The sequence below is a fragment of the Eleutherodactylus coqui genome, chromosome 8 (assembly GCF_035609145.1).
Source record: "Eleutherodactylus coqui strain aEleCoq1 chromosome 8, aEleCoq1.hap1, whole genome shotgun sequence".
Taxonomy (NCBI): Eukaryota; Metazoa; Chordata; class Amphibia; order Anura; family Eleutherodactylidae; genus Eleutherodactylus; species Eleutherodactylus coqui.
The window spans coordinates 203,070,654-203,085,913 of NC_089844.1; positions in this window are offsets into that span (position 1 = coordinate 203,070,654).

Sequence of the window (15,260 nt, forward strand, 5' to 3'; positions counted from 1 at the left end):
GACATCATAATGGAATGTTGCATTATGACATCATAATGGAATTTTACATTATGACATCATAATGGAATGTTGCATTATGACATCATAATGGAATTTTGCATTATGACATCATAATGGAATTTTGCATTATGACATCATAATGGAATTTTGCATTATGACATCATAATGGAATTTTGCATTATGACATCATAATGGAATGTTACATTATGACATCATAATGGAATTTTGCATTATGACATCATAATGGAATGTTGCATTATGACATCATAATGGAATTTTGCATTATGACATCATAATGGAATTTTGCATTATGACATCATAATGGAATGTTACATTATGACGTAATAATGGCATTTTGCATTATGACATCATAATGGAATTTTGCATTAAGACATCATAATGGAATGTTACATTATGACATAATAATAAAATTTTGCATTATGACATCATAATGGAATGATACATTATGACATCATAATGGAATTTTTCATTATGACATCATAATGGGATTTTACATTATGACATCATAATGGAATTTTGCATTATGACATAATGGAATTTTACATTATGACATCATAATGGAATTTTACATTATGACATCATAATGGAATTTTGCATTATGACATCATAATGGAATTTTGCATTATGACATCATAATGGAATGTTACATTATGACATCATAATGGAATTTTTTATTATGACATCATAATGGAATTTTGCATTATGACATCATAATGGAATTTTGCATTATGACATCATAATGGAATTTTGCATTATGACATCATAATGGAATTTTGCATTATGACATCATAATGGAATTTTGCATCATGACATCATAATGGAATGTTACATTATGACGTCATAATGGCATTTTGCATTATGACATCATAATGGAATTTTGCATTATGACATCATAATGGAATGTTACATTGTGATGTCATAATGGAATTTTGCATTATGACATCATAATGGAATTTTACATTATGACATCATAATGGAATTTTGCATTATGACATCATAATGGAATTTTACATTATGACATCATAATGTTATTTTGCATTATGACATCATAATGGAATTTTGCATTATGACATCATAATGGAATGTTACATTATGACATCATAATGGAATTTTGCATTATGACATCATAATGGAATGTTACATTATGACATCATAATAGAATTTTGCATTATGACATCATAATGGAATTTACATTATGACATCATAATGGAATTTTACATTATGACATCATAATGGAATTTTGCATTATGACATCATAATGGAATGTTACATTATGACATCATAATGGAATTTTGCATTATGACATCATAATGGAATGTTACATTATGACATCATAATGGAATTTTGCATTATGACATCATAATGGAATGTTACATTATGACATCATAATGGCATTTTGCATTATGACATCATAATGGAATTTTGCATTATGACATCATAATGGAATTTTGCATTATGATATCATAATGGAATTTTACATTATGACATCATAATGGAATTTTGCATTATGACATCATAATGGAATTTTGCATTATGACATCATAATGGAATGTTACATTATGACATCATAATGGAATTTTGCATTATGACATCATAATGGAATGTTACATTATGACATCATAATAGAATTTTGCATTATGACATCATAATGGAATGTTGCATTATGACATCATAATGGAATTTTACATTATGACATCATAATGGAATATTGCATTATGACATCATAATGGAATGTTACATTATGACATCATAATGGAATTTTGCATTATGACATCATAATGGAATGTTACATTATGACATCATAATGGAATTTTGCATTATGACATCATAAAGGAATGTTGCATTATGACATCATAATGGAATTTTGCATTATGACATCATAATGGAATGTTGCATTATGACATCATAATGGAATTTTACATTATGACATCATAATGGAATGTTGCATTATGACATCATAATGGAATTTTGCATTATGACATCATAATGGAATTTTGCATTATGACATCATAATGGAATTTTGCATTATGACATCATAATGGAATTTTGCATTATGACATCATAATGGAATGTTACATTATGACATCATAATGGAATTTTGCATTATGACATCATAATGGAATGTTGCATTATGACATCATAATGGAATTTTGCATTATGACATCATAATGGAATTTTGCATTATGACATCATAATGGAATGTTACATTATGACGTAATAATGGCATTTTGCATTATGACATCATAATGGAATTTTGCATTAAGACATCATAATGGAATGTTACATTATGACATAATAATAAAATTTTGCATTATGACATCATAATGGAATGATACATTATGACATCATAATGGAATTTTTCATTATGACATCATAATGGGATTTTACATTATGACATCATAATGGAATTTTGCATTATGACATAATGGAATTTTACATTATGACATCATAATGGAATTTTACATTATGACATCATAATGGAATTTTGCATTATGACATCATAATGGAATTTTGCATTATGACATCATAATGGAATGTTACATTATGACATCATAATGGAATTTTTTATTATGACATCATAATGGAATTTTGCATTATGACATCATAATGGAATTTTGCATTATGACATCATAATGGAATTTTGCATTATGACATCATAATGGAATTTTGCATCATGACATCATAATGGAATGTTACATTATGACGTCATAATGGCATTTTGCATTATGACATCATAATGGAATTTTGCATTATGACATCATAATGGAATGTTACATTGTGATGTCATAATGGAATTTTGCATTATGACATCATAATGGAATTTTACATTATGACATCATAATGGAATTTTGCATTATGACATCATAATGGAATTTTGCATTATGACATCATAATGGAATTTTACATTATGACATCATAATGTTATTTTGCATTATGACATCATAATGGAATTTTGCATTATGACATCATAATGGAATGTTACATTATGACATCATAATGGAATTTTGCATTATGACATCATAATGGAATGTTACATTATGACATCATAATAGAATTTTGCATTATGACATCATAATGGAATTTACATTATGACATCATAATGGAATTTTACATTATGACATCATAATGGAATTTTGCATTATGACATCATAATGGAATGTTACATTATGACATCATAATGGAATTTTGCATTATGACATCATAATGGAATGTTACATTATGACATCATAATGGAATTTTGCATTATGACATCATAATGGAATGTTACATTATGACATCATAATGGCATTTTGCATTATGACATCATAATGGAATTTTGCATTATGACATCATAATGGAATGTTACATTATGACATCATAATGGAATTTTGCATTATGACATCATAATGGGATTTTACATTATGACATCATAATGGAATTTTGCATTATGACATCATAATGGAATTTTGCATTATGACATCATAATGGAATGTTACATTATGACATCATAATGGAATTTTGCATTTTGACATCATAATGGAATGTTACATTATGACATCATAATGGAATTTTGCATTATGACATCATAATGGAATGTTACATTATGACATCATAATGGAGTTTTGCATTATGACATCATAATGGAATTTTACATTATGACATCATAATGGAATTTTGCATTATGACATCATAATGGAATTTTGCATTATGACATCATAATGGAATGTTACATTATGACATCATAATGGAATTTTGCATTATGACATCATAATGGAATGTTACATTATGACATCATAATGGAATGTTACATTATGACATCATAATGGAATTTTGCATTATGACATCATAATGGAATTTTGCATTATGACATCATAATGGAATGTTACATTATGACGTCATAATTGCATTTTGCATTATGACATCATAATGGAATTTTGCATTAAGACATCATAATGGAATGTTACATTATGACATCATAATAAAATTTTGCATTATGACATCATAATGGAATGATACATTATGACATCATAATGGAATTTTTCATTATGACATCATAATGGGATTTTACATTATGACATCATAATGGAATTTTGCATTATGACATCATAATGGAATTTTACATTATGACATCATAATGGAATTTTACATTATGACATCATAATGGAATTTTGCATTATGACATCATAATGGAATTTTGCATTATGACATCATAATGGAATGTTACATTATGACATCATAATGGGATTTTTTATTATGACATCATAATGGAATTTTGCATTATGACATCATAATGGAATTTTGCATTATGACATCATAATGGAATGTTACATTATGACGTCATAATGGCATTTTGCATTATGACATCATAATGGAATTTTGCATTATGACATCATAATGGAATGTTACATTATGATGTCATAATGGAATTTTGCATTATGACATCATAATGGAATTTTACATTATGACATCATAATGGAATTTTGCATTATGACATCATAATGGAATTTTGCATTATGACATCATAATGGAATTTTACATTTTGACATCATAATGGAATTTTGCATTATGACATCATAATGGAATGTTACATTATGACGTCATAATGGCATTTTGCATTATGACATCATAATGGAATTTTGCATTATGACATCATAATGGAATGTTACATTGTGATGTCATAATGGAATTTTGCATTATGACATCATAATGGAATTTTACATTATGACATCATAATGGAATTTTGCATTATGACATCATAATGGAATTTTGCATTATGACATCATAATGGAATTTTACATTACGACATCATAATGTTATTTTGCATTATGACATCATAATGGAATTTTGCATTATGACATCATAATGGAATGTTACATTATGACATCATAATGGAATTTTGCATTATGACATCATAATGGAATGTTACATTATGACATCATAATAGAATTTTGCATTATGACATCATAATGGAATTTACATTATGACATCATAATGGAATTTTACATTATGTGCATCATAATGGAATTTTGCATTATGACATCATAATGGAATGTTACATTATGACATCATAATGGAATTTTGCATTATGACATCATAATGGAATGTTACATTATGACATCATAATGGAATTTTGCATTATGACATCATAATGGAATGTTACATTATGACATCATAATGGCATTTTGCATTATGACATCATAATGGAATTTTGCATTATGACATCATAATGGAATGTTACATTATGACATCATAATGGAATTTTGCATTATGACATCATAATGGGATTTTACATTATGACATCATAATGGAATTTTGCATTATGACATCATAATGGAATTTTGCATTATGACATCATAATGGAATGTTACATTATGACATCATAATGGAATTTTGCATTTTGACATCATAATGGAATGTTACATTATGACATCATAATGGAATTTTGCATTATGACTAGAGATGAGCGAACGTGTTCTTAACGAACACTTACGCACCCGAACACCGGCTTTTCCGAGGACTTCCGTGTTCGCGCGTAAGTATTCGGGGGGCGCCGGGGGGCGGGGAGAGGCGCGGCGGCGCGGGCGGCAGCAGCGGGGAACAGGGGGGAGCCCTCTCTCTCTCCCTCTCCCCCCCACTCCCCGCCGCAACCCCCCGCGCTGCCACGGCGACCCCCGAACTTTTTTCGCCCGAACACGGAATTCCTCGCGAAGTTCGGTGTCCGGGCGAAAAGGGGCGGAGCCGAACACGTTCGCTCATCTCTAATTATGACATCATAATGGAATGTTACATTATGACATCATAATGGAGTTTTGCATTATGACATCATAATGGAATTTTACATTATGACATCATAATGGAATTTTGCATTATGACATCATAATGGAATTTTGCATTATGACATCATAATGGAATGTTACATTATGACATCATAATGGAATTTTGCATTATGACATCATAATGGAATGTTACATTATGACATCATAATGGAATGTTACATTATGACATCATAATGGAATTTTGCATTATGACATCATAATGGAATTTTGCATTATGACATCATAATGGAATGTTACATTATGACGTCATAATGGCATTTTGCATTATGACATCATAATGGAATTTTGCATTAAGACATCATAATGGAATGTTACATTATGACATCATAATAAAATTTTGCACTATGACATCATAATGGAATGATACATTATGACATCATAATGGAATTTTTCATTATGACATCATAATGGGATTTTACATTATGACATCATAATGGAATTTTGCATTATGACATCATAATGGAATTTTACATTATGACATCATAATGGAATTTTGCATTATGACATCATAATAGAATTTTGCATTATGACATCATAATGGAATGTTACATTATGACATCATAATGGGATTTTTTATTATGACATCATAATGGAATTTTGCATTATGACATCATAATGGAATTTTGCATTATGACATCATAATGGAATGTTACATTATGACGTCATAATGGCATTTTGCATTATGACATCATAATGGAATTTTGCATTATGACATCATAATGGAATGTTACATTATGATGTCATAATGGAATTTTGCATTTTGACATCATAATGGAATTTTACATTATGACATCATAATGGAATTTTGCATTATGACATCATAATGGAATTTTGCATTATGACATCATAATGGAATTTTACATTTTGACATCATAATGGAATTTTGCATTATGACATCATAATGGAATTTTGCATTATGACATCATAATGGAATTTTGCATTATGACATCATAATGGAATTTTGCATTATGACATCATAATGGAATGTTACATTATGACATCATAATGGAATTTTTTATTATGACATCATAATGGAATTTTTTATTATGACATCATAATGGAATTTTGCATTATGACATCATAATGGAATTTTGCATTATGACATCATAATGGAATGTTACATTATGACGTCATAATGGCATTTTGCATTATGACATCATAATGGAATTTTGCATTATGACATCATGATGGAATGTTACATTATGATGTCATAATGGAATTTTGCATTATGACATCATAATGGAATTTTACATTATGACATCATAATGGAATTTTGCATTATGACATCATAATGGAATTTTGCATTATGACATCATAATGGAATTTTACATTATGACATCATAATGGAATGTTACATTATGACATCATAATGGAATTTTTTATTATGACATCATAATGGAATTTTTTATTATGACATCATAATGGAATTTTGCATTATGACATCATAATGGAATTTTGCATTATGACATCATAATGGAATTTTGCATTATGACATCATAATGGAATTTTGCATTATGACATCATAATGGAATTTTGCATTATGACATCATAATGGAATGTTACATTATGACATCATAATGGAATTTTTTATTATGACATCATAATGGAATTTTTTATTATGACATCATAATGGAATTTTGCATTATGACATCATAATGGAATTTTGCATTATGACATCATAATGGAATGTTACATTATGACGTCATAATGGCATTTTGCATTATGACATCATAATGGAATTTTGCATTATGACATCATGATGGAATGTTACATTATGATGTCATAATGGAATTTTGCATTATGACATCATAATGGAATTTTACATTATGACATCATAATGGAATTTTGCATTATGACATCATAATGGAATGTTACATTATGACGTAATAATGGCATTTTGCATTATGACATCATAATGGAATTTTGCATTAAGACATCATAATGGAATGTTACATTATGACATAATAATAAAATTTTGCATTATGACATCATAATGGAATGATACATTATGACATCATAATGGAATTTTTCATTATGACATCATAATGGGATTTTACATTATGACATCATAATGGAATTTTGCATTATGACATAATGGAATTTTACATTATGACATCATAATGGAATTTTACATTATGACATCATAATGGAATTTTGCATTATGACATCATAATGGAATTTTGCATTATGACATCATAATGGAATGTTACATTATGACATCATAATGGAATTTTTTATTATGACATCATAATGGAATTTTGCATTATGACATCATAATGGAATTTTGCATTATGACATCATAATGGAATTTTGCATTATGACATCATAATGGAATTTTGCATCATGACATCATAATGGAATGTTACATTATGACGTCATAATGGCATTTTGCATTATGACATCATAATGGAATTTTGCATTATGACATCATAATGGAATTTTGCATTATGACATCATAATGGAATTTTACATTACGACATCATAATGTTATTTTGCATTATGACATCATAATGGAATTTTGCATTATGACATCATAATGGAATGTTACATTATGACATCATAATGGAATTTTGCATTATGACATCATAATGGAATGTTACATTATGACATCATAATAGAATTTTGCATTATGACATCATAATGGAATTTACATTATGACATCATAATGGAATTTTACATTATGACATCATAATGGAATTTTGCATTATGACATCATAATGGAATGTTACATTATGACATCATAATGGAATTTTGCATTATGACATCATAATGGAATGTTACATTATGACATCATAATGGAATTTTGCATTATGACATCATAATGGAATGTTACATTATGACATCATAATGGCATTTTGCATTATGACATCATAATGGAATTTTGCATTATGACATCATAATGGAATGTTACATTATGACATCATAATGGAATTTTGCATTATGACATCATAATGGGATTTTACATTATGACATCATAATGGAATTTTGCATTATGACATCATAATGGAATTTTGCATTATGACATCATAATGAAATGTTACATTATGACATCATAATGGAATTTTGCATTTTGACATCATAATGGAATGTTACATTATGACATCATAATGGAATTTTGCATTATGACATCATAATGGAATGTTACATTATGACATCATAATGGAGTTTTGCATTATGACATCATAATGGAATTTTACATTATGACATCATAATGGAATTTTGCATTATGACATCATAATGGAATTTTGCATTATGACATCATAATGGAATGTTACATTATGACATCATAATGGAATTTTGCATTATGACATCATAATGGAATGTTACATTATGACATCATAATGGAATGTTACATTATGACATCATAATGGAATTTTGCATTATGACATCATAATGGAATTTTGCATTATGACATCATAATGGAATGTTACATTATGACGTCATAATGGCATTTTGCATTATGACATCATAATGGAATTTTGCATTAAGACATCATAATGGAATGTTACATTATGACATCATAATAAAATTTTGCATTATGACATCATAATGGAATGATACATTATGACATCATAATGGAATTTTTCATTATGACATCATAATGGGATTTTACATTATGACATCATAATGGAATTTTGCATTATGACATCATAATGGAATTTTACATTATGACATCATAATGGAATTTTGCATTATGACATCATAATAGAATTTTGCATTATGACATCATAATGGAATGTTACATTATGACATCATAATGGGATTTTTTTATTATGACATCATAATGGAATTTTGCATTATGACATCATAATGGAATTTTGCATTATGACATCATAATGGAATGTTACATTATGACGTCATAATGGCATTTTGCATTATGACATCATAATGGAATTTTGCATTATGACATCATAATGGAATGTTACATTATGATGTCATAATGGAATTTTGCATTATGACATCATAATGGAATTTTACATTATGACATCATAATGGAATTTTGCATTATGACATCATAATGGAATTTTGCATTATGACATCATAATGGAATTTTACATTTTGACATCATAATGGAATTTTGCATTATGACATCATAATGGAATTTTGCATTATGACATCATAATGGAATTTTGCATTATGACATCATAATGGAATTTTGCATTATGACATCATAATGGAATGTTACATTATGACATCATAATGGAATTTTTTATTATGACATCATAATGGAATTTTTTATTATGACATCATAATGGAATTTTGCATTATGACATCATAATGGAATTTTGCATTATGACATCATAATGGAATGTTACATTATGACGTCATAATGGCATTTTGCATTATGACATCATAATGGAATTTTGCATTATGACATCATGATGGAATGTTACATTATGATGTCATAATGGAATTTTGCATTATGACATCATAATGGAATTTTACATTATGACATCATAATGGAATTTTGCATTATGACATCATAATGGAATTTTGCATTATGACATCATAATGGAATTTTACATTATGACATCATAATGGAATTTTGCATTATGACATCATAATGGAATTTTGCATTATGACATCATAATGGAATGTTACATTATGACATCATAATGGAATTTTGCATTATGACATCATAATGGAATGTTACATTATGACATCATAATAGAATTTTGCATTATGACATCATAATGGAATTTTGCATTATGACATCATAATGGAATTTTGCATTATGACATCATAATGGAATTTTGCATTATGACATCATAATGGAATTTTTTATTATGACATCATAATGGAATTTTGCATTATGACATCATAATGGAATTTTGCATTATGACATCATAATGGAATTTTGCATTATGACATCATAATGGAATGTTACATTATGACGTCATAATGGCATTTTGCATTATGACATCATAATGGAATGTTACATTATGACGTCATAATGGCATTTTGCATTATGACATCATAATGGAATTTTGCATTATGACATCATGATGGAATGTTACATTATGATGTCATAATGGAATTTTGCATTATGACATCATAATGGAATTTTACATTATGACATCATAATGGAATTTTGCATTATGACATCATAATGGAATTTTGCATTATGACATCATAATGGAATTTTACATTATGACATCATAATGGAATTTTGCATTATGACATCATAATGGAATTTTGCATTATGACATCATAATGGAATGTTACATTATGACATCATAATGGAATTTTGCATTATGACATCATAATGGAATGTTACATTATGACATCATAATAGAATTTTGCATTATGACATCATAATGGAATTTACATTATGACATCATAATGGAATTTTACATTATGACATCATAATGGAATTTTGCATTATGACATCATAATGGAATGTTACATTATGACATCATAATGGAATTTTGCATTATGACATCATAATGGAATGTTACATTATGACATCATAATGGAATTTTGCATTATGACATCATAATGGAATGTTACATTATGACATCATAATGGCATTTTGCATTATGACATCATAATGGAATTTTGCATTATGACATCATAATGAAATGTTACATTATGACATCATAATGGAATTTTGCATGATGACATCATAATGGGATTTTACATTATGACATCATAATGGAATTTTGCATTATGACATCATAATGGAATTTTGCATTATGACATCATAATGGAATTTTGCATTATGACATCATAATGGAATTTTGCATTATGACATCATAATGGAATTTTGCATTATGACATCATAATGGAATTTTGCATTATGACATCATAATGGAATTTTGCATTATGACATCATAATGGAATGTTACATTATGACATCATAATGGAATTTTGCATTATGACATCATAATGGAATTTAAATTATGAGCTCATAATGGAATTTGGCATTATGACATCATAATGGAATGATACATTATGACATCATAATGGAATTTTGCATTTTGACATCATAATGGAATGTTACATTATGACATCATAATGGAATTTTGCATTATGACATCATAATGGAATTTTACATTATGACATCATAATGGAATTTTGCATTATGACATCATAATGGAATTTTGCATTATGACATCATAATGGAATTTTACAGTATGACATCATAATGGAATTTTGCATTATGACATCATAATGGAATTTTTAATTATGACATCATAATGGAATTTTACATTATGACATCATAATGGAATTTTGCATCATGACATCATAATGGAATTTTTCATTATGACATCATAATGGAATTTTACATTATGACATCATAATGGAGCTTTGCATTATGACATCATAATGGAATTTTGCATTATGACATCATAATGGAATGATACATTATGACATCATAATGGAATTTTTCATTATGGCATCATAATGGGATTTTACATTATGACATCATAATGGAATTTTGCATTATGACATCATAATGGAATTTTGCATTATGACATCATAATGGAATTTTTAATTATGACATCATAATGGAATTTTACATTATGACATCATAATGGAATTTTGCATCATGACATCATAATGGAATTTTTCATTATGACATCATAATGGAATTTTACATTATGACATCATAATGGAGCTTTGCATTATGACATCATAATGGAATTTTGCATTATGACATCATAATGGAATGATACATTATGACATCATAATGGAATTTTTCATTATGACATCATAATGGGATTTTACATTATGACATCATAATGGAATTTTGCATTATGACATCATAATGGAATTTTGCATTATGACATCATAATGGAATGTTACATTATGACGTCATAATGGCATTTTGCATTATGACATCATAATGGAATTTTGCATTAAGATATCATAATGGAATGTTACATTATGACATCATAATAAAATTTTGCATTATGACATCATAATGGAATGATACATTATGACATCATAATGGAATTTTTCATTATGACATCATAATGGGATTTTACATTATGACATCATAATGGAATTTTGCATTATGACATCATAATGGAATTTTACATTATGACATCATAATGGAATTTTACATTATGACATCATAATGGAATTTTGCATTATGACATCATAATGGAATTTTGCATTATGACATCATAATGGAATGTTACATTATGACATCATAATGGAATTTTTTATTATGACATCATAATGGAATTTTGCATTATGACATCATAATGGAATTTTGCATTATGACATCATAATGGAATGTTACATTATGACGTCATAATGGCATTTTGCATTATGACATCATAATGGAATTTTGCATTATGACATCATAATGGAAGTTACATTATGACGTCATAATGGAATTTTGCATTATGACATCATAATGGAATTTTACATTATGACATCATAATGGAATTTTGCATTATGACATCATAATGGAATTTTGCATTATGACATCATAATGGAATTTTACATTATGACATCATAATGGAATTTTGCATTATGACATCATAATGGAATTTTGCATTATGACATCATAATGGAATGTTACATTATGACATCATAATGGAATTTTGCATTATGACATCATAATGGAATGTTACATTATGACATCATAATGGCATTTTGCATTATGACATCATAATGGAATTTTGCATTATGACATCATAATGGAATTTTGCATTATGACATCATAATGGAATTTTGCATTATCACATCATAATGGAATTTTGCATTATGACATCATAATGGAATTTTGCATTATGACATCATAATGGAATTTTACATTATGACATCATAATGGAATATTGCATTATGACATCATAATGGAATTTTGCATTATGACATCATAATGGAATGTTGCATTATGACATCATAATGGAATTTTACATTATGACATCATAATGGAATATTGCATTATGACATCATAATGGAATGTTACATTATGACATCATAATGGAATTTTGCATTATGACATCATAATGGAATGTTACATTATGACATCATAATGGAATTTTGCATTATGACATCATAATGGAATGTTACATTATGACATCATAATGGCATTTTGCATTATGACATCATAATGGAATTTTGCATTATGACATCATAATGGAATTTTGCATTATGACATCATAATGGAATTTTGCATTATGACATCATAATGGAATTTTGCATTATGACATCATAATGGAATTTTGCATTATGACATCATAATGGAATGTTACATTATGACATCATAATGGAATTTTGCATTATGACATCATAATGGAATTTAAATTATGAGCTCATAATGGAATTTGGCATTATGACATCATAATGGAATGATACATTATGACATCATAATGGAATTTTGCATTTTGACATCATAATGGAATGTTACATTATGACATCATAATGGAATTTTGCATTATGACATCATAATGGAATTTTACATTATGACATCATAATGGAATTTTGCATTATGACATCATAATGGAATTTTGCATTATGACATCATAATGGAATTTTACAGTATGACATCATAATGGAATTTTGCATTATGACATCATAATGGAATTTTTAATTATGACATCATAATGGAATTTTACATTATGACATCATAATGGAATTTTGCATCATGACATCATAATGGAATTTTTCATTATGACATCATAATGGAATTTTACATTATGACATCATAATGGAGCTTTGCATTATGACATCATAATGGAATTTTGCATTATGACATCATAATGGAATGATACATTATGACATCATAATGGAATTTTTCATTATGGCATCATAATGGGATTTTACATTATGACATCATAATGGAATTTTGCATTATGACATCATAATGGAATTTTGCATTATGACATCATAATGGAATTTTTAATTATGACATCATAATGGAATTTTACATTATGACATCATAATGGAATTTTGCATCATGACATCATAATGGAATTTTTCATTATGACATCATAATGGAATTTTACATTATGACATCATAATGGAGCTTTGCATTATGACATCATAATGGAATTTTGCATTATGACATCATAATGGAATGATACATTATGACATCATAATGGAATTTTTCATTATGACATCATAATGGGATTTTACATTATGACATCATAATGGAATTTTGCATTATGACATCATAATGGAATTTTGCATTATGACATCATAATGGAATGTTACATTATGACGTCATAATGGCATTTTGCATTATGACATCATAATGGAATTTTGCATTAAGATATCATAATGGAATGTTACATTATGACATCATAATAAAATTTTGCATTATGACATCATAATGGAATGATACATTATGACATCATAATGGAATTTTTCATTATGACATCATAATGGGATTTTACATTATGACATCATAATGGAATTTTGCATTATGACATCATAATGGAATTTTACATTATGACATCATAA